The following is a 21878-nucleotide window of genomic DNA, read 5'->3' as shown; positions in this document are numbered from 1 at the left end:
TGTCCCTGCTGGTCTCTGTCTCTGTCTCTGCCCCTGCTGGTCTCTGTCTCTGTCCCTGCTGGTCTCTGTCCCTGTCTCTGTCCCTGCTGGTCTCTGTCTCTGTCCCTGTCCCTGCTGGTCTCTGTCTCTGTCCCTGCTGGTCTCTGTCTCTGTCCCTGTCCCTGCTGGTCTCCGTCTCTGTCCCCGCTGGTCTCTGTCTCTGTCCCTGTCCCTGCTGGTCTCTGTCTCTGTCCCCGCTGGTCTCTGTCTCTGTCCCTGTCCCTGCTGGTCTCTGTCTCTGTCCCCGCTGGTCTCTGTCTCTGTCCCTGTCCCTGCTGGTCTCTGTCTCTGTCCCCGCTGGTCTCTGTCTCTGTCCCTGTCCCTGCTGGTCTCTGTCTCTGTCCCCGCTGGTCTCTGTCTCTGTCCCTGTCCCTGCTGGTCTCTGTCTCTGTCCCCGCTGGTCTCTGTCTCTGTCTCTGTCCCCGCTGGTCTCTGTCCCTGTCCCTGTCCCTGCTGGTCTCTGTCTCTGTCCCCGCTGGTCTCTGTCTCTGTCCCTGTCCCTGCTGGTCTCTGTCTCTGTCCCCGCTGGTCTCTGTCTCTGTCCCTGTCCCTGCTGGTCTCTGTCTCTGTCCCTGCTGGTCTCTGTCTCTGTCTCTGTCCCTGCTGGTCTCTGTCTCTGTCCCTGTCCCTGTCCCTGTCCCTGCTGGTCTCTGTCTCTGTCCCTGTCCCTGCTGGTCTCTGTCTCTGTCCCTGTCCCTGCTGGTCTCTGTCTCTGTCCCTGTCCCTGCTGGTCTCTGTCTCTGTCCCTGCTGGTCTCTGTCCCTGCCCCTGTCCCTGCTGGTCTCTTTCTCTGTCCCTGCTGGTCTCTGTCCCTGCCCCTGTCCCTGCTGGTCTCTGTCTCTGTCCCTGTCCCCGCTGGTCTCTGTCCCTGTCTCTGTCCCTGTCCCTGTCCCTGCTGGTCTCTGTCTCTGTCCCTGTCCCCGCTGGTCTCTGTCCCTGTCTCTGTCCCTGCTGGTCTCTGTCTCTGTCCTGTCCCCGCTGGTCTCTGTCCCTGTCTCTGTCCCTGTCCCTGTCCCTGCTGGTCTCTGTCTCTGTCCCTGTCCCTGCTGGTCTCTGTCCCTGTCCCCGCTGGTCTCTGTCCTGTCTCTGTCCCTGTCCCTGTCCCTGCTGGTCTCTGTCTCTGCCCCTGTCCCTGCTGGTCTCTGTCTCTGCCCCTGTCCCTGCTGGTCTCTGTCTCTGTCTCTGTCCCTGTCCCTGTCCCTGCTGGTCTCTGTCTCTGCCCCTGTCCCTGCTGGTCTCTGTCTCTGTCTCTGTCCCTGCTGGTCTCTGTCTCTGTCCCTGTCCCTGCTGGTCTCTGTCTCTGTCCCTGCTGGTCTCTGTCTCTGTCCCTGTCCCTGCTGGTCTCTGTCCCTGTCCCTGCTGGTCTCTGTCTCTGTCCCTGCTGGTCTCTGTCTCTGTCCCTGTCCCTGCTGGTCTCTGTCTCTGTCCCTGTCCCTGCTGGTCTCTGTCCCTGTCCCTGCTGGTCTCTGTCTCTGTCCCTGTCCCTGCTGGTCTCTGTCTCTGCCCCTGTCCCTGCTGGTCTCTGTCTCTGTCTCTGTCCCTGCTGGTCTCTGTCTCTGTCCCTGTCCCTGCTGGTCTCTGTCTCTGTCCCTGCTGGTCTCTGTCCCTGTCCCTGCTGGTCTCTGTCTCTGTCCCTGTCCCTGCTGGTCTCTGTCTCTGTCCCTGTCCCTGTGGTCTCTGTCCTGTCCCTGCTGGTCTCTGTCTCTGTCTCTGTCCCTGCTGGTCTCTGTCCCTGTCCCTGCTGGTCTCTGTCTCTGTCCCTGTCCCTGCTGGTCTCTGTCTCTGTCCCTGTCCCTGCTGGTCTCTGTCTCTGTCCCTGCTGGTCTCTGTCTCTGTCCCTGTCCCTGCTGGTCTCTGTCTCTGTCCCTGCTGGTCTCTGTCTCTGTCCCTGTCCCTGCTGGTCTCTGTCTCTGTCCCTGTCCCTGCTGGTCTCTGTCTCTGTCCCTGTCCCTGCTGGTCTCTGTCTCTGTCTCTGTCCCCGCTGGTCTCTGTCTCTGTCCCTGTCCCTGCTGGTCTCTGTCTCTGTCCCTGCTGGTCTCTGTCTCTGTCCCTGTCCCTGCTGGTCTCTGTCTCTGTCCCTGTCCCTGCTGGTCTCTGTCTCTGTCCCTGCTGGTCTCTGTCTCTGTCCCTGTCACTGCTGGTCTCTGTCCCTGTCCCTGCTGGTCTCTGTCTCTGTCCCTGTCCCTGCTGGTCTCTGTCTCTGTCCCTATCCCTGCTGGTCTCTGTCTCTGTCCCTGTTGGTCTCTGTCCCTGCCCCTGTCCCTGCTGGTCTCTGTCTCTGTCCCTGTCCCCGCTGGTCTCTGTCCCTGTCTCTGTCCCTGTCCCTGTCCCTGCTGGTCTCTGTCTCTGTCCCTGTCCCCCTGGTCTCTGTCCCTGTCTCTGTCCCTGTCCCTGTCCCTGCTGGTCTCTGTCTCTGTCCCTGTCCCCGCTGGTCTCTGTCCCTGTCTCTGTCCCTGTCCCTGTCCCTGCTGGTCTCTGTCTCTGTCCCTGTCCCTGCTGGTCTCTGTCCCTGTCCCCGCTGGTCTCTGTCCCTGTCTCTGTCCCTGTCCCTGTCCCTGCTGGTCTCTGTCTCTGTCCCTGTCCCTGCTGGTCTCTGTCTCTGCGCCTGTCCTGCTGGTCTCTGTCTCTGTCTCTGTCCCTGTCCCTGTCCCTGCTGGTCTCTGTCTCTGCCCCTGTCCCTGCTGGTCTCTGTCTCTGTCTCTGTCCCTGCTGGTCTCTGTCTCTGTCTCTGTCCCTGCTGGTCTCTGTCTCTGTCCCTGTCCCTGCTGGTCTCTGTCTCTGTCCCTGCTGGTCTCTGTCTCTGTCCCTGTCCCTGCTGGTCTCTGTCCCTGTCCCTGCTGGTCTCTGTCTCTGTCCCTGCTGGTCTCTGTCTCTGTCCCTGTCCCTGCTGGTCTCTGTCTCTGTCCCTGTCCCTGCTGGTCTCTGTCCCTGTCCCTGCTGGTCTCTGTCTCTGTCCCTGTCCTGCTGGTCTCTGTCTCTGCCCCTGTCCCTGCTGGTCTCTGTCTCTGTCTCTGTCCCTGCTGGTCTCTGTCCCTGTCCCTGCTGGTCTCTGTCTCTGTCCCTGTCCCTGCTGGTCTCTGTCTCTGCCCCTGTCCCTGCTGGTCTCTGTCTCTGTCCCTGTCCCTGTCCCTGCTGGTCTCTGTCTCTGCCCCTGTCCCTGCTGGTCTCTGTCTCTGTCTCTGTCCCTGCTGGTCTCTGTCTCTGTCCCTGTCCCTGCTGGTCTCTGTCTCTGTCCCTGCTGGTCTCTGTCTCTGTCCCTGTCCCTGCTGGTCTCTGTCCCTGTCCCTGCTGGTCTCTGTCTCTGTCCCTGCTGGTCTCTGTCTCTGTCCCTGTCCCTGCTGGTCTCTGTCTCTGTCCCTGTCCCTGCTGGTCTCTGTCCCTGTCCCTGCTGGTCTCTGTCTCTGTCCCTGTCCCTGCTGGTCTCTGTCTCTGCCCCTGTCCCTGCTGGTCTCTGTCTCTGTCTCTGTCCCTGCTGGTCTCTGTCCCTGTCCCTGCTGGTCTCTGTCTCTGTCCCTGTCCCTGCTGGTCTCTGTCTCTGTCCCTGTCCCTGCTGGTCTCTGTCCCTGTCCCTGCTGGTCTCTGTCTCTGTCCTGTCCCTGCTGGTCTCTGTCTCTGCCCCTGTCCCTGCTGGTCTCTGTCTCTGTCCCTGTCCCTGCTGGTCTCTGTCCTGTCCCTGCTGGTCTCTGTCTCTGTCCCTGTCCCTGCTGGTCTCTGTCTCTGCCCCTGTCCCTGCTGGTCTCTGTCTCTGTCTCTGTCCCTGCTGGTCTCTGTCCCTGTCCCTGCTGGTCTCTGTCTCTGTCCCTGTCCCTGCTGGTCTCTGTCTCTGCCCCTGTCCCTGCTGGTCTCTGTCTCTGTCTCTGTCCCTGTCCCTGTCCCTGCTGGTCTCTGTCTCTGCCCCTGTCCCTGCTGGTCTCTGTCTCTGTCTCTGTCCCTGCTGGTCTCTGTCTCTGTCCCTGTCCCTGCTGGTCTCTGTCTCTGTCCCTGCTGGTCTCTGTCTCTGTCCCTGTCCCTGCTGGTCTCTGTCCCTGTCCCTGCTGGTCTCTGTCTCTGTCCCTGCTGGTCTCTGTCTCTGTCCCTGTCCCTGCTGGTCTCTGTCTCTGTCCCTGTCCCTGCTGGTATCTGTCCCTGTCCCTGCTGGTCTCTGTCTCTGTCCCTGTCCCTGCTGGTCTCTGTCTCTGCCCCTGTCCCTGCTGGTCTCTGTCTCTGTCCCTGCTGGTCTCTGTCCCTGTCCCTGCTGGTCTCTGTCTCTGTCCCTGTCCCTGCTGGTCTCTGTCTCTGCCCCTGTCCCTGCTGGTCTCTGTCTCTGTCTCTGTCCCTGTCCCTGTCCCTGCTGGTCTCTGTCTCTGCCCCTGTCCCTGCTGGTCTCTGTCTCTGTCTCTGTCCCTGCTGGTCTCTGTCTCTGTCCCTGTCCCTGCTGGTCTCTGTCTCTGTCTCTGCTGGTCTTTGTCTCTGTCCCTGTCCCTGCTGGTCTCTGTCCCTGTCCCTGCTGGTCTCTGTCTCTGTCCCTGCTGGTCTCTGTCTCTGTCCCTGTCCCTGCTGGTCTCTGTCTCTGCCCCCTGTCCCTGCTGGTCTCTGTCTCTGTCTCTGTCCCTGCTGGTCTCTGTCTCTGTCCCTGTCCCTGCTGGTCTCTGTCTCTGTCCCTGCTGGTCTCTGTCCCTGTCCCTGCTGGTCTCTGTCTCTGTCCCTGTCCCTGCTGGTCTCTGTCTCTGTCCCTGTCCCTGCTGGTCTCTGTCCGGTCCCCGCTGGTCTCTGTCTCTGTCTCTGTCCCTGCTGGTCTCTGTCCCTGTCCCTGCTGGTCTCTGTCTCTGTCCCTGTCCCTGCTGGTCTCTGTCTCTGTCCCTGTCCCTGCTGGTCTCTGTCTCTGTCCCTGCTGGTCTCTGTCTCTGTCCCTGTCCCTGCTGGTCTCTGTCTCTGTCCCTGCTGGTCTCTGTCTCTGTCCCTGTCCCTGCTGGTCTCTGTCTCTATCCCTGTCCCTGCTGGTCTCTGTCTCTGTCCCTGTCCCTGCTGGTCTCTGTCTCTGTCTCTGTCCCCGCTGGTCTCTGTCTCTGTCCCTGTCCCTGCTGGTCTCTGTCTCTGTCCCTGCTGGTCTCTGTCTCTGTCCCTGTCCCTGCTGGTCTCTGTCTCTGTCCCTGTCCCTGCTGGTCTCTGTCTCTGTCCCTGCTGGTCTCTGTCTCTGTCCCTGTCCCTGCTGGTCTCTGTCCCTGTCCCTGCTGGTCTCTGTCTCTGTCCCTGTCCCTGCTGGTCTCTGTCTCTGTCCCTGTCCCTGCTGGTCTCTGTCTCTGTCCCTGTCCCTGCTGGTCTCTGTCTCTGTCCCTGTCCCTGCTGGTCTCTGTCCCGGTCCCCGCTGGTCTCTGTCTCTGTCTCTGTCCCTGCTGGTCTCTGTCCCGGTCCCCGCTGGTCTCTGTCTCTGTCCCTGCTGGTCTCTGTCTCTGTCCCTGCTGGTCTCTGTCCCCGCTGGTCTCTGTCTCTGTCCCCGCTGGTCTCTGTCTCTGTCCCTGTCCCTGCTGGTCTCTGTCCCTGTCCCTGCTGGTCTCTGTCCCGGTCCCCGCTGGTCTCTGTCTCTGTCCCTGCTGGTCTCTGTTTCTGTCCCCGCTGGTCTCTGTCTCTGTCCCTGTCCCTGCTGGTCTCTGTCCCTGTCCCTGCTGGTCTCTGTCCCGGTCCCCGCTGGTCTCTGTCTCTGTCCCTGCTGGTCTCTGTCTCTGTCCCCGCTGGTCTCTGTCTCTGTCCCTGTCCCTGCTGGTCTCTGTCCCTGTCCCTGCTGGTCTCTGTCCCGGTCCCCGCTGGTCTCTGTCTCTGTCCCTGCTGGTCTCTGTCCCCGCTGGTCTCTGTCTCTGTCTCTGCCCCTGCTGGTCTCTGTCTCTGTCCCTGCTGGTCTCTGTCTCTGTCCCTGCTGGTCTCTGTCCCCGCTGGTCTCTGTCTCTGGCCTGGCCGTGCTGGTCTCTGTCTCTGTCCCTGTCCCTGCTGGTCTCTGTCTCTGTCCCCGCTGGTCTCTGTCTCTGTCCCCGCTGGTCTCTGTCTCTGTCTCTGTCCCTGCTGGTCTCTGTCCCTGCTGGTCTCTGTCCGGTCCCCGCTGGTCTCTGTCTCTGTCCCTGCTGGTCTCTGTCCCCGCTGGTCTCTGTCTCTGTCTCTGCCCCTGCTGGTCTCTGTCTCTGTCCCTGCTGGTCTCTGTCTCTGTCCCCGCTGGTCTCTGTCTCTGTCCCCGCTGGTCTCTGTCCCTGTCCCTGCTGGTCTCTGTCTCTGTCCCTGTCCCTGCTGGTCTCTGTCTCTGCCCCTGTCCCTGCTGGTCTCTGTCTCTGTCCCTGTCCCTGCTGGTCTCTGTCTCTGTCTCTGTCCCTGCTGGTCTCTGTCTCTGTCCCTGTCCCTGCTGGTCTCTGTCTCTGTCTCTGCTGGTCTTTGTCTCTGTCCCTGTCCCTGCTGGTCTCTGTCCCTGTCCCTGCTGGTCTCTGTCTCTGTCCCTGCTGGTCTCTGTCTCTGTCCCTGTCCCTGCTGGTCTCTGTCTCTGCCCCTGTCCCTGCTGGTCTCTGTCTCTGTCTCTGTCCCTGCTGGTCTCTGTCTCTGTCCCTGTCCCTGCTGGTCTCTGTCTCTGTCCCTGCTGGTCTCTGTCCCTGTCCCTGCTGGTCTCTGTCTCTGTCCCTGTCCCTGCTGGTCTCTGTCTCTGTCCCTGTCCCTGCTGGTCTCTGTCCCGGTCCCCGCTGGTCTCTGTCTCTGTCTCTGTCCCTGCTGGTCTCTGTCCCTGTCCCTGCTGGTCTCTGTCTCTGTCCCTGTCCCTGCTGGTCTCTGTCTCTGTCCCTGTCCCTGCTGGTCTCTGTCTCTGTCCCTGCTGGTCTCTGTCTCTGTCCCTGTCCCTGCTGGTCTCTGTCTCTGTCCCTGCTGGTCTCTGTCTCTGTCCCTGTCCCTGCTGGTCTCTGTCTCTATCCCTGTCCCTGCTGGTCTCTGTCTCTGTCCCTGTCCCTGCTGGTCTCTGTCTCTGTCTCTGTCCCCGCTGGTCTCTGTCTCTGTCCCTGTCCCTGCTGGTCTCTGTCTCTGTCCCTGCTGGTCTCTGTCTCTGTCCCTGTCCCTGCTGGTCTCTGTCTCTGTCCCTGTCCCTGCTGGTCTCTGTCTCTGTCCCTGCTGGTCTCTGTCTCTGTCCCTGTCCCTGCTGGTCTCTGTCCCTGTCCCTGCTGGTCTCTGTCTCTGTCCCTGTCCCTGCTGGTCTCTGTCTCTGTCCCTGTCCCTGCTGGTCTCTGTCTCTGTCCCTGTCCCTGCTGGTCTCTGTCTCTGTCCCTGTCCCTGCTGGTCTCTGTCCCGGTCCCCGCTGGTCTCTGTCTCTGTCTCTGTCCCTGCTGGTCTCTGTCCCGGTCCCCGCTGGTCTCTGTCTCTGTCCCTGCTGGTCTCTGTCTCTGTCCCTGCTGGTCTCTGTCCCCGCTGGTCTCTGTCTCTGTCCCGCTGGTCTCTGTCTCTGTCCCTGTCCCTGCTGGTCTCTGTCCCTGTCCCTGCTGGTCTCTGTCCCGGTCCCCGCTGGTCTCTGTCTCTGTCCCTGCTGGTCTCTGTCTCTGTCCCCGCTGGTCTCTGTCTCTGTCCCTGTCCCTGCTGGTCTCTGTCCCTGTCCCTGCTGGTCTCTGTCCCGGTCCCCGCTGGTCTCTGTCTCTGTCCCTGCTGGTCTCTGTCTCTGTCCCCGCTGGTCTCTGTCTCTGTCCCTGTCCCTGCTGGTCTCTGTCCCTGTCCCTGCTTGTCTCTGTCCCGGTCCCCGCTGGTCTCTGTCTCTGTCCCTGCTGGTCTCTGTCCCCGCTGGTCTCTGTCTCTGTCTCTGCCCCTGCTGGTCTCTGTCTCTGTCCCTGCTGGTCTCTGTCTCTGTCCCTGCTGGTCTCTGTCCCCGCTGGTCTCTGTCTCTGGCCCTGGCCGTGCTGGTCTCTGTCTCTGTCCCTGTCCCTGCTGGTCTCTGTCTCTGTCCCCGCTGGTCTCTGTCTCTGTCCCCGCTGGTCTCTGTCTCTGTCTCTGTCCCTGCTGGTCTCTGTCCCTGCTGGTCTCTGTCCCTGTCCCCGCTGGTCTCTGTCTCTGTCCCTGCTGGTCTCTGTCCCCGCTGGTCTCTGTCTCTGTCTCTGCCCCTGCTGGTCTCTGTCTCTGTCCCTGCTGGTCTCTGTCTCTGTCCCCGCTGGTCTCTGTCTCTGTCCCCGCTGGTCTCTGTCTCTGTCTCTGTCCCCGCTGGTCTCTGTCTCTGTCTCTGTCCCCGCTAGTCTCTGTCTCTGTCTCTGTCCCTGCTGGTCTCTGTCTCTGCCCCTGCTGGTCTCTGTCTCTGTCCCCGCTGGTCTCTGTCTCTGTCTCTGTCCCTGCTGGTCTCTGTCTCTGTCCCCGCTGGTCTCTGTCTCTGTCTCTGTCCCTGTCCCCGCTGGTCTCTGTCTCTGTCCCCGCTGGTCTCTGTCTCTGTCTCTGTCCCCGCTGGTCTCTGTCTCTGTCCCTGTCCCTGCTGGTCTCTGTCCCTGTCCCCGCTGGTCTCTGTCTCTGTCTCTGCCCCTGCTGGTCTCTGTCTCTGTCCCCGCTGGTCTCTGTCTCTGTCCCCGCTGGTCTCTGTCTCTGTCCCTGCTGGTCTCTGTCCCTGCTGGTCTCTGTCCCCGCTGGTCTCTGTCTCTGTCTCTGCCCCTGCTGGTCTCTGTCTCTGTCCCCGCTGGTCTCTGTCTCTGTCCCCGCTGGTCTCTGTCTCTGTCCCTGGCCTCGCTGGTCTCTGTCTCTGTCCCTGGCCTCGCTGGTCTCTGTCTCTGTCCCTGTCCCTGCTGGTGTCTGTCTCTGTCCCTGCTGGTCTCTGTCTCTGTCTCTGTCCCGCTGGACTCTGTCCCTGTCCCCGCTGGTCTCTGTCTCTGTCTCTGTCCCTGTACCTGCTGGTCTCTGTCTCTGTCCCTGTCCCTGCTGGTCTCTGTCTCTGTCCCTGTCCCTGCTCGTCTCTGTCTCTGTCCCTGTCCCTGCTGGTCTCTGTCCCTGTCCCCGCTGGTCTCTGTCTCTGTCTCTGCCCCTGCTGGTCTCTGTCTCTGTCCCCGCTGGTCTCTGTCTCTGTCCCCGCTGGTCTCTGTCTCTGTCCCTGCTGGTCTCTGTCCCTGCTGGTCTCTGTCCCCGCTGGTCTCTGTCTCTGTCTCTGCCCCTGCTGGTCTCTGTCTCTGTCCCCGCTGGTCTCTGTCTCTGTCCCGCTGGTCTCTGTCTCTGTCCCTGCTGGTCTCTGTCCCTGCTGGTCTCTGTCTCTGTCCCTGGCCTCGCTGGTCTCTGTCTCTGTCCCTGTCCCTGCTGGTGTCTGTCTCTGTCCCTGCTGGTCTCTGTCTCTGTCTCTGTCCCCGCTGGTCTCTGTCCATGTCCCCGCTGGTCTCTGTCTCTGTCTCTGTCCCTGTACCTGCTGGTCTCTGTCTCTGTCCCTGTCCCTGCTGGTCTCTGTCTCTGTCCCTGTCCCTGCTCGTCTCTGTCTCTGTCCCTGTCCCTGGTGGTATCTGTCTCTGTCTCTGTCCCTGTCCCTGTCCCTGTCCCTGTCCCTGTCTCTGTCTCTGTCCCTGTCCCTGCTGGTCTCTGTCTCTGTCTATGTCTCTGTCTCTGTCCTTGTCCCTGTCTCTGTCTCTGTCTCTGTCTCTGTCCCTGCTGGTCTCTGTCTCTGTCTCTGTCCTTGTCTCTGTCTCTGTCTCTGTCTCTGTATATGTCTCTGGTGGTCTCTGTCTCTGTCTCTGTCCCTGCTGGTCTCTGTCTCTGTCTATGTCTCTGTCTCTGTCCCTGTCTCTGTCTCTGTATATGTCTCTGGTGGTCTCTGTCTCTGTCTCTGTCCCTGCTGGTTTCTGCTGGTTTGACTGGTGTGGTGGAACAGAAATGTAGAAACTTTGTTTCAACAAATAAGAGAACGCTGATGTCATTCTAACAGAACGCTGATGTCATTCTAACAGAACGCTGATGTCATTCTAACAGAACGCTGATGTCATTCTAACAGAACACTGATGTCATTCTAACAGAACGCTGATGTCATTCTAACAGAACGCTGATGTCATTCTAACAGAACGCTGATGTCATTCTAACAGAACGCTGATGTCATTCTAACAGAACACTGATGTCATTCTAACAGAACGCTGATGTCATTCTAACAGAACGCCGATGTCATTCTAACAGAACGCTGATGTCATTCTAACAGAACGCCGATGTCATTCTAACAGAACGCTGATGTCATTCTAACAGAACGCCGATGTCATTCTAACAGAACGCCGATGTCATTCTAACAGAACGCCGATGTCATTCTAACAGAACGCCGATGTCATTCTAACAGAACACTGATGTCATTCTAACAGAACGCTGAAGTCATTCTAACAGAACGCTGAAGTCATTCTAACAGAACACTGATGTCATTCTAACAGAACACTGAAGTCATTCTAACAGAACGCTGATGTCATTCTAACAGAACGCTGAAGTCATTCTAACAGAACGCTGAAGTCATTCTAACAGAACACTGATGTCATTCTAACAGAACGCTGAAGTCATTCTAACAGAACACTGAAGTCATTCTAACAGAACACTGAAGTCATTCTAACAGAACACTGAAGTCATTCTAACAGAACACTGAAGTCATTCTAACAGAACGCTGAAGTCATTCTAACAGAACACAGTACATTTGACAACATGATATTTCCAAGCCACTAAAGTGTAATTTAGTGTAAAAAGTCATTAGCCCCAGTTCAGAACGACTGTTCATCACTATAGCAGAGGTGCCTTATAAAACGTTCATCACATGTCTGAGTGACAGAGGTGCTACCCATGAAGAGGTCTACATCAGTCATATACATATAGATAGAGCCTCTGCCAGTCTACAGGTCTGGGCTACACAGGTCGGCCTGATGGGAGTTTCTCTACAAACAACAGATTACAGCTCATTTAGACAGCTGAGCCTCTGATATTGGGTTTGACCTCTATAGCTGGCTTCATAACAAAGGTCAGAGGTCAGTCGTTCCTTTTGTGTACACGCGTGTGAACGCACGCGTAGAGACACACACACGCACACACACACCCGGGTGTGAGGTCAGCGATCTCAAACGGCACCGTTTTAACGACATCAAGTGCAAAACTTTTGACCAGGGCCCAGCAGATATGGGAGGATTTCCACTTGATATGATCAACATAAGGCCTGCGTCCCACTACGGGCTGCGTCCCACTACGGCCTGCGTCCCACTACGGCCTGCGTCCCACTACGGCCTGCGTCCCACTACGGCCTGCGTCCCACTACGGCCTGCGTCCCACTACGGCCTGCGTCCCACTACGGGCTGCGTCCCACTACGGGCTGCGTCCCACTACGGGCTGCGTCCCACTACGGGCTGCGTCCCACTACGGGCTGCGTCCCACTACGGCCTGCGTCCCACTACGGGCTGCGTCCCACTACGGGCTGCATCCCACTACGGCCTGCGTCCCACTACGGGCTGCGTCCCACTACGGGCTGCATCCCACTACGGGCTGCATCCCACTACGGGCTGCATCCCACTACGGCCTGCGTCCCACTACGGCCTGCGTCCCACTACGGGCTGCATCCCACTACGGGCTGCGTCCCACTACGGGCTGCATCCCACTACGGCCTGCGTCCCACTACGGGCTGCGTCCCACTACGGGCTGCATCCACTACGGCCTGCGTCCCACTACGGGCTGCATCCCACTACGGCCTGCGTCCCACTACGGGCTGCGTCCCACTACGGCCTGCGTCCCACTACGGGCTGCGTCCCCACTACGGGCTGCGCCCCACTACGGCCTGCGTCCACTACGGGCTGCGTCCCACTACGGGCTGCGTCCCACTACGGCCTGCCTCCCACTACGGGCTGCATCCCACTACGGCCTGCATCCCACTACGGGCTGCATCCCACCACGGGCTGCATCCCACTACGGCCTGCCCCACTACGGCCTGCGCCCCACTACGGCCTGCGTCCACTACGGGCTGCGTCCCACTACGGCCTGCGTCCCACTACGGGCCTGCGCGTCCCACTACAGGCTGCATCCCACTACGGCCTGCGTCCCACTACGGGCCTGCGTCCCACTACGGGCTGCGTCCCACTACGGGCTGCGTCCCACTACGGGCTGCGTCCCACTACGGGCTGCGTCCCACTACGGGCTGCATCCACTACGGCCTGCGTCCCACTACGGCTGCATCCCACTACGGCCTGCGTCCCACTACGGGCCTGCGTCCCACTACGGGCTGCGTCCCACTACGGCCTGCGTCCCACTACGGGCTGCACCCCACTACGGGCTGCATCCACTACGGGCTGCATCCCACTACGGGCTGCATCCCACTACGGGCTGCATCCCACTACGGGCTGCATCCCACTACGGGCTGCGTCCCACTACGGGCTGCGTCCCACTACGGGCTGCGTCCCACTACGGCCTGCGTCCCACTACGGCTGCGTCCCACTACGGCCTGCGTCCACTACGGCCTGCGTCCCACTACGGGCTGCATCCCACTACGGGCTGCATCCCACTACGGGCTGCGCCCCACTCACGGGCTGCATCCCACTACGGGCTGCGTCCCACTACGGGCTGCGTCCCACTACGGGCTGCATCCCACTACGGGCTGCGTCCCACTACGGGCTGCGTCCCACTACGGGCTGCATCCACTACGGCCTGCGTCCCACTACGGGCTGCATCCCACTACGGCCTGCGTCCCACTACGGCCTGCGTCCCACTACGGGCTGCATCCACTACGGCCTGCGTCCCACTACGGGCTGCGTCCCACTACGGGCTGCGTCCCACTACGGGCTGCGTCCCACTACGGGCTGCATCCACTACGGGCTGCGATCCCACGGGCTGCATCCACTACGGGCTGCGTCCCACTACGGGCTGCATCCCACTACGGCCTGCCCCACTACCGGCTGCATCCCACTACGGCCTGCGTCCCACTACGGGCTGCATCCCACTACGGCCTGCGTCCCACTACGGGCTGCATCCCACTACGGGCTGCATCCCACTACGGCCTGCGTCCCACTACGGGCTGCGTCCCACTACGGCCTGCGTCCCACTACGGGCTGCATCCCACTACGGCCTGCGTCCCACTACGGCTGCATCCCACTACGGCCTGCGTCCCACTACGGGCTGCATCCCACTACGGGCTGCGTCCCACTACGGCCTGCGTCCCACTACGGCCTGCGTCCCACTACGGCCTGCGTCCCACTACGGGCTGCATCCCACTACGGCCTGCGTCCCACTACGGGCTGCGTCCCACTACGGGCTGCGTCCACTACGGCCTGCGTCCCACTACGGCCTGCGTCCCACTACGGGCTGCGTCCCACTACGGCCTGCGTCCCACTACGGGCTGCCCCCACTACGGGCTGCGTCCCACTACGGCCTGCATCCCACTACGGCCTGCGTCCCACTACGGGCTGCATCCACTACGGCCTGCGTCCCACTCACGGGCTGCATCCCACTACGGGCTGCATCCCACTACGGGCTGCATCCCACTACGGCCTCTGCGCCCCACTACGGCCTGCGTCCCACTACGGCCTGCGTCCCACTACGGCCTGCGTCCCACTACGGGCTGCATCCACTACGGGCTGCATCCCACTACGGGCTGCGTCCCACTACGGGCTGCATCCCACTACGGGCTGCATCCCACTACGGCTGCGTCCACTACGGCCTGCGTCCCACTACGGGCTGCATCCACTACGGCCTGCGTCCCACTACGGCCTGCGCCCCACTACGGGCTGCATCCCACTACGGCCTGCGTCCCACTACGGGCTGCGTCCCACTACGGGCTGCGTCCCACTACGGGCTGCATCCCACACGGCCTGCGTCCCACTACGGGCTGCGTCCCACTCACGGGCTGCGTCCCACTACGGGCTGCGTCCCACTACGGGCTGCGTCCCACTACGGGCTGCGTCCCACTACGGGCTGCGTCCACTACGGGCTCCCACTACGGGCTGCGTCCCACTACGGCCTGCGTCCCACTACGGCTGCATCCCACTACGGCCTGCGTCCCACTACGGGCTGCGTCCACTACGGGCTGCGCCCCACTACGGGCTGCGTCCCACTACGGGCTGCATCCACTACGGGCTGCGCCCCACTACGGCTGCATCCCACTACGGGCTGCGTCCACTACGGGCTGCGTCCACTACGGGCTGCGTCCCACTACGGGCTGCGTCCACTACGGGCTGCGTCCCACTACGGGCTGCGTCCCACTACGGGCTGCATCCCACTACGGGCTGCGTCCACTACGGGCTGCATCCACTACGGTCTGCGTCCCACTACGGCCTGCGCCCCACTACGGGCTGCGTCCCACTACGGGCTGCGTCCCACTACGGGCTCGTCCCACTACGGGCTGCATCCCACTACGGGCTGCGTCCCACTACGGGCTGCATCCCACTACGGCCTGCGTCCCACTACGGCCTGCCCCACTACGGGCTGCATCCCACTACGGCCTGCGTCCCACTACGGGCTGCGTCCCACTACGGGCTGCGTCCACTACGGGCTGCGTCCCACTACGGGCTGCGTCCCACTACGGGCTGCGTCCCACTACGGCTGCATCCACTACGGCCTGCGTCCCACTACGGGCTGCGCCCCACTACGGGCTGCATCCACTACGGGCTGCGCCCCACTACGGCCTGCGTCCCACTACGGGCTGCATCCCACACGGCCTCGTCCCACTACGGCCTGCGTCCCCACGGCCTGCGTCCCACTACGGCCTGCGTCCCACTACGGGCTGCATCCCTACGGCCTGCGTCCCACTACGGGCTGCATCCCACTACGGCCTGCGTCCCACTACGGGCTGCGTCCCACTACGGGCTGCGGCCCACTACGGGCTGCATCCCACTACGGGCTGCGTCCCACTACGGGCTGCATCCCACTACGGCCCCCTGCGTCCCACTACGGCCTGCGTCCCACTACGGGCTCGTCCCACTACGGGCTGCGTCCCACTACGGGCTGCGTCCCACTACGGGCTGCATCCCACTACGGCCTGCGTCCCACTACGGGCTGCGTCCACTACGGCCTGCGTCCCACTACGGCCTCGTCCCACTACGGGCTGCGTCCCACTACGGGCTGCATCCCACTACGGGCTGCGTCCCACTACGGGCTGCGTCCCACTACGGGCTGCGTCCACTACGGCCTGCGTCCCACTACGGGCTGCATCCCACTACTGCGTCCCACTACGGGCTGCGTCCACTACGGGCTGCATCCCACTACGGCCTGCGTCCCACTACGGGCTGCATCCCACTACGGCCTGCGCCCCACTACGACCTGCGTCCCACTACGGGCTGCATCCCACTACGGCCTGCGTCCCACTACGGGCTGCTGGTCCCACTACGGGCTGCGTCCACTACGGGCTGCGTCCCACTACGGGCTGCGTCCCACTACGGGCTGCATCCACGGGCTGCGTCCCACACGGGCTGCATCCCACTACGGCCTGCGTCCCACTACGGGCTGCGCCCCACTACGGGCTGCATCCCACTACGGGCTGCGATCCCACTACGGCTGCGTCCCACTACGGGCTGTCCCCCACGGCTCTGCGCCCACTACGGGCTGCATCCCACTACGGCCTGCGCCCCACTACGGCTGCATCCCACTACGGGGCCTGCATCCCACTACGGCCTGCGTCCCACTACGGTCTCTGCCAAAGGCAGTAACTGTGTAGGGAATAGGTGCCATTAGGAATCAGTGATGTATCAATGGATCACCTCCAGCTCTCTGTCTGTCAGATATGAGTGATGTCATCAACCTGAGACACCACTACACAGAGTAACAATAACATGTAATGACTGTGATATTAGCCAGAGATATAAGCAGCCATTTTTAAAATCAAAGTAATGACTGTCCACTTTTCAATCAGAATAAAGCTTACTGACGTTGGCCAATTCTTGTGTAACTGGCGGAAGAGACGTCAGGCCCAGGAGAGAAAAACTGGGTCATCAACGGAGCAGTTTTATTCATAGAAACCACCGGAATCCAGAACTACAAACAAATGGGGGCACTTCCTCACAAAGACATGGGGGCAGAGGGTTAAATACACAACATGTAATGAGGGAATTGAGACCGGGTCTGATGGAAGACAAGACAAAACAAAAAGAGAAATTAAAAGTGGATCGATGATGGCTAGAAGACCGGAGACACCCGACCAGAGAGGAACCGACTTCGGGCGGAAGTCTTGAGAAAGCAAATGTTGTTTAATGAATCATACTGAACAATCCAAACAAATCACTATCCTAGCATACACAGCCCAACCTAGTTAACAAATCACTATCCTAGCATACACAGCCCAACCTAGTTAACAAATCACTATCCTAGCATACACAGCCCAACCTAGTTAACAAATCACTATCTAGCATATACAGCCCAACCTAGTTAACAAATCACTATCCTAGCATACACAGCCCAACCTAGTTAACAAATCACTATCCTAGCATACACAGCCCAACCTAGTTAACAAATCACTATCCTAGCATACACAGCCCAACCTAGTTAACAAATCACTATCCTAGCATATACAGCCCAACCTAGTTAACAAATCACTATCCTAGCATACACAGCCCAACCTAGTTAACAAATCACTATCCTAGCATACACAGCCCAACCTAGTTAACAAATCACTATCCTAGCATACACAGCCCAACCTAGTTAACAAATCACTATCCTAGCATACACAGCCCAACCTAGTTAACAAATCACTATCCTAGCATACACAGCCCAACCTAGTTAACAAATCACTATCCTAGCATACACAGCCCAACCTAGTTAACAAATCACTATCCTAGCATACACAGCCCAACCTAGTTAACAAATCACTATCCTAGCATACACAGCCCAACCTAGTTAACAAATCACTATCCTAGTATACACAGCCCAACCTAGTTAACTAATCACTATCCTAGCATACACAGCCCAACCTAGTTAACAAATCACTATCCTAGCATACACAGCTCAACCTAGTTAACAAATCACTATCCTAGAATACACAGCCCAACCTAGTTAACAAATCACTACCCTAGCATACACAGCCCAACCTAGTTAACAAATCACTATCCTAGCATACACAGCCCAACCTAATAAACAAATCACTATCCTAGCATACACAGCCCAACCTAGTTAACAAATCACTATCCTAGAATATACAGCCCAACCTAGTTAACAAATCACTATCCTAGCATACACAGCCCAACCTAGTTAACAAATCACTATCCTAGCATACACAGCCCAACCTAGTTAACAAATCACTATCCTAGCATACACAGCCCAACCTAGTTAACAAATCACTATCCTAGCATACAGCCCAACCTAGTTAACAAATCACTATCCTAGCATACACAGCCTAGTTAACAAATCCTAGCATACAGCCCAACCTAGTTAACAAATCACTATCCTAGCATACACAGCCCAACCTAGTTAACAAATCACTATCCTAGCATACACAGCCCAACCTAGTTAACAAATCACTATCCTAGCATACACAGCCCAACCTAGTTAACAAATCACTATCCTAGCATATACAGCCCAACCTAGTTAACAAATCACTATCCTAGCATACACAGCCCAACCTAGTTAACAAATCACTATCCTAGCATACACAGCCCAACCTAGTTAACAAATCACTATCCTAGCATACACAGCCCAACCTAGTTAACAAATCACTATCCTAGCATACACAGCCCAACCCTAGTTAACAAATCACTATCCTAGCATACACAGCCCAACCTAGTTAACAAATCACTATCCTAGCATACACAGCCCAACCTAGTTAACAAATCACTACCCTAGCATACACAGCCTAGTTAACAAATCACCTAGTAATAAACAAATCACTATCCTAGCATACACAGCCCAACCTAGTTAACAAATCACTATCCTAGCATACACAGCCCAACCTAGTTAACAAATCACTATCCTAGCATACACAGCTCAACCTAGTTAACAAATCACTATCCTAGAATACACAGCCCAACCTAGTTAACAAATCACTATCCTAGCATACACAGCCCAACCTAGTTAACAAATCACTATCCTAGCATACACAGCCCAACCTAGTTAACAAATCACTATCCTAGCATACACAGCCCAACCTAGTTAACAAATCACTATCCTAGCATATACAGCCCAACCTAGTTAACAAATCACTATCCTAGCATACACAGCCCAACCTAGTTAACAAATCACTATCCTAGCATACACAGCCCAACCTATTTAACAAATCACTATCCTAGCATACACAGCCCAACCTAGTTAACAAATCACTATCCCAGCATACACAGCCCAACCTAGTTAACAAATCACTATCCTAGCATACACAGCCCAATGGCCCTAGTTAACAAATCACTATCCTAGCATACACAGCCCAACCTAGTTAACAAATCACTATCCTAGCATATACAGCCCAACCTAGTTAACAAATCACTATCCTAGCATACACAGCCCAACCTAGTTAACAAATCACTATCCTAGCATATACAGCCCAATCCTATAACAAATCACTATCCTAGCATATACAGCCCAACTAGTTAACAAATCACTATAACAACATCACCTAGTTAACAAATCACTAGCATACACAGCCCAACCTAGTTAACAAATCACTATCCTAGCATACACAGCCCAACCTAGTTAACAAATCACTATCCTAGCATACACAGCCCAACCTAGTCAACAAATCACTATCCTAGCATATACAGCCCAACCCTAGTTAACAAATCACTATCCTAGCATACACAGCCCAACCTAGTTAACAAATCACTATCCTAGCATACACAGCCCAACCTAGTTAACAAATCACTATCCTAGCATCACTATCCTAGCATACACAGCCCAACCTAGTTAACAAATCACTATCCTAGCATACACAGCCCAACCTAGTTAACAAATCACTATCCTAGCATACACAGCCCAACCTAGTTAACAAATCACTATCCTAGCATATACAGCCCAACCTAGTTAACAAATCACTATCCTAGCATACACAGCCCAAACCTAGTTAACAAATCACTATCCTAGCATACACAGCCCAAACCTAGTTAACAAATCATTATCCTAGCATACACAGCCCAACCTAGTTAACAAATCACTATCCTAGCATACACCAGCCCAACCTAGTTAACAAATCACTATCCTAGCATATACAGCCCAACCTAGTTAACAAATCACTATCCTAGCATACACAGCCCCAACCTAGTTAACAAATCACTATCCTAGCATACACAGCCCAACCTAGTTAACAAATCACTATCCTAGCATACACAGCCCAACCTAGTTAACAAATCACTATCCTAGCATACACAGCCCAACCTAGTTAACAAATCACTATCCTAGCATACACAGCCCAACCTAGTTAACAAATCACTATCCTAGCATACACAGCCCAACCTAGTTAACAAATCACTATCCTAGCATACACAGCCTAACCTAGTTAACAAATCACTATCCTAGCATACACAGCCCAACCTAGCAGCAGTTAACAAATCACACCTAGCATACAGCCCAACCTAGTTAACAAATCACTATCCTAGCATATACAGCCCAACCTAGTTAACAAATCACTATCCTAGCATACACAGCCCAACCTAGTTAACAAATCACTATCCTAGCATACACAGCCCAACCTAGTTAAATAAATCACTATCCTAGCATACACAGCCCAACCTAGTTAACACTAAATCACTATCCTAGCATACACAGCCAACCTAGTTAACAAATCACTATCCTAGCATACACAGCCCAACCTAGCACAATCACTATCCTAGCATACAGCCCAACCTAGTTAACAAAATCACTATCCTAGCATACACAGCCCAACCTAGTTAACAAATCACTATCCTAGCATACACAGCCCAACCTTGTCAACTAATCACTAACCTAGCATACACAGCTCAAACTAGTTAACAAATCACTATCCTAGCATACAGCCCAACCTTGTCAACAAATCATCATCCTAGCATACACAGCCCAACCTAGTTAACAAATCACTATCCTAGCATACACAGCCCAAATCCTAGTTAAACAAATCACTATCCTAGCATATACAGCTCCAATCCTAGTTAGCCAAATCACTATCCTAGCATACACAGCCCAACCTAGTTAACAAATCACTATCCTAGCATACACAGCCCAACCTAGTTAACAAATCACTATCCTAGCATACACAGCCTCCAACTCTAGTTAACAAATCACTATCCTAGCATACACAGCCCAACCTAGTTAACAAATCACATCCTAGCATACACAGCCCAACCTAGTTAACAAATCACTATCCTAGCATACACAGCCCAACCTAGTTAACAAATCACTATCCTAGCATACACAGCCCAACCTAGTTAACAAATCACTATCCTAGCATACACAGCCTAACCCAGTTAACAAATCACTATCCTAGCATACACAGCCCAACCTAGTTAACAAATCACTATCCTAGCAGGTGCCAGCCCAACCTAGTTAACAACAAATCACTATCCTAGCATACACAGCCCAACCTAGTTAACAAATCACTATCCTAGCATACACAGCCCAACCTAGTTAACAAATCACTATCCTAGCATACACAGCCCAACCTAGTTAACAAATCACTATCCTAGCATACACAGCCCAACCTAGTTAACAAATCACTATCCTAGCATACACAGCCCAACCTAGTTAACAAATCATTATCCTAGCATATTTACAGCCTAACCTAGTTAACAAATCACTATCCTAGCATACACAGCCCAACCTAGTTAACAAATCACTTATCCTAGCATACACAGCCCAACCTAGCACAAATCACTATCCTAGCATACACAGCCCAACCTAGTCAACAAATCACTATCCTAGCATACAGCCCAACCTAGTTAACAAATCACTATCCTAGCATACACAGCCTCCAACCTAGTTAACAAATCACTATCCTAGCATACAGCCTCCAACCTAGTTAACAAATCACTATCCTAGCATACACAGCCCAACCTAGCACAATCACTATCCTAGAATATACAGCCCAACCTAGTTACACAAATCACTATCCTAGCATACAGCCCAACCTTTAACAAATCACTATCCTAGAATACACAGCCCAACCTAGTTACCAAATCACTATCCTAGCATACACAGCCCAACCTAGTTAACAAATCACCATCCTAGCATACACAGCCCAACCTAGTTAACAAATCACTATCCTAGCATATACAGCCCAACCTAGTTAACAAATCACTATCTAGCATATACAGCCCAACCCTAGTTAACAAATCACTATCCTAGCATACACAGCCCAACCTAGTTAACAAATCACTATAGCCAACCTAGCATAACAGCCCAACCTAGTTAACAAATCACTATCCTAGCATACACAGCCCAACCTAGTTAACAAATCACTATCCTAGCATACAGCCCAACCTAGTTAACAAATCATATCCTAGCATACACAGCCCAACCTAGTTGGGTCAAATCACTATCCTAGCATACAACAGCCCAACCTAGTTAACAAATCACTATCCTAGCATACACAGCCTAACCTAGTTAACAAATCACTATCCTAGCATACAGCCCAACCTAGTTAACAAATCACTATCCTAGCATACACAGCCCAACCTAGTTAACAAATCACTATCCTAGCATATACAGCCCAACCTAGTTAACAAATCACTATCCTAGCATACACAGCCCAACCTAGTTAACAAATCACTATCCTAGCATACAGCCCAACCTAGTTAACAAATCACTATCCTAGCATACACAGCCCAAACCTAGTTAACAAATCACTATCCTAGCATACACAGCCCAACGAAGGCTAATAAATCAATATCCTAGTATACAGCCCAACCTAGTTAACAAATCACTATCCTAGCATACACAGCCCAACCTAGTTAACACAAATCACTATCCTAGCATACACAGCCCAACCTAGCACAAATCACTATCCTAGCATACAGCCC

The sequence above is a fragment of the Oncorhynchus keta genome, chromosome 15, assembly GCF_023373465.1.
Source record: "Oncorhynchus keta strain PuntledgeMale-10-30-2019 chromosome 15, Oket_V2, whole genome shotgun sequence".
In the NCBI taxonomy this organism is placed as follows: domain Eukaryota; kingdom Metazoa; phylum Chordata; class Actinopteri; order Salmoniformes; family Salmonidae; genus Oncorhynchus; species Oncorhynchus keta.
This window is presented reverse-complemented; position numbering follows the sequence as displayed.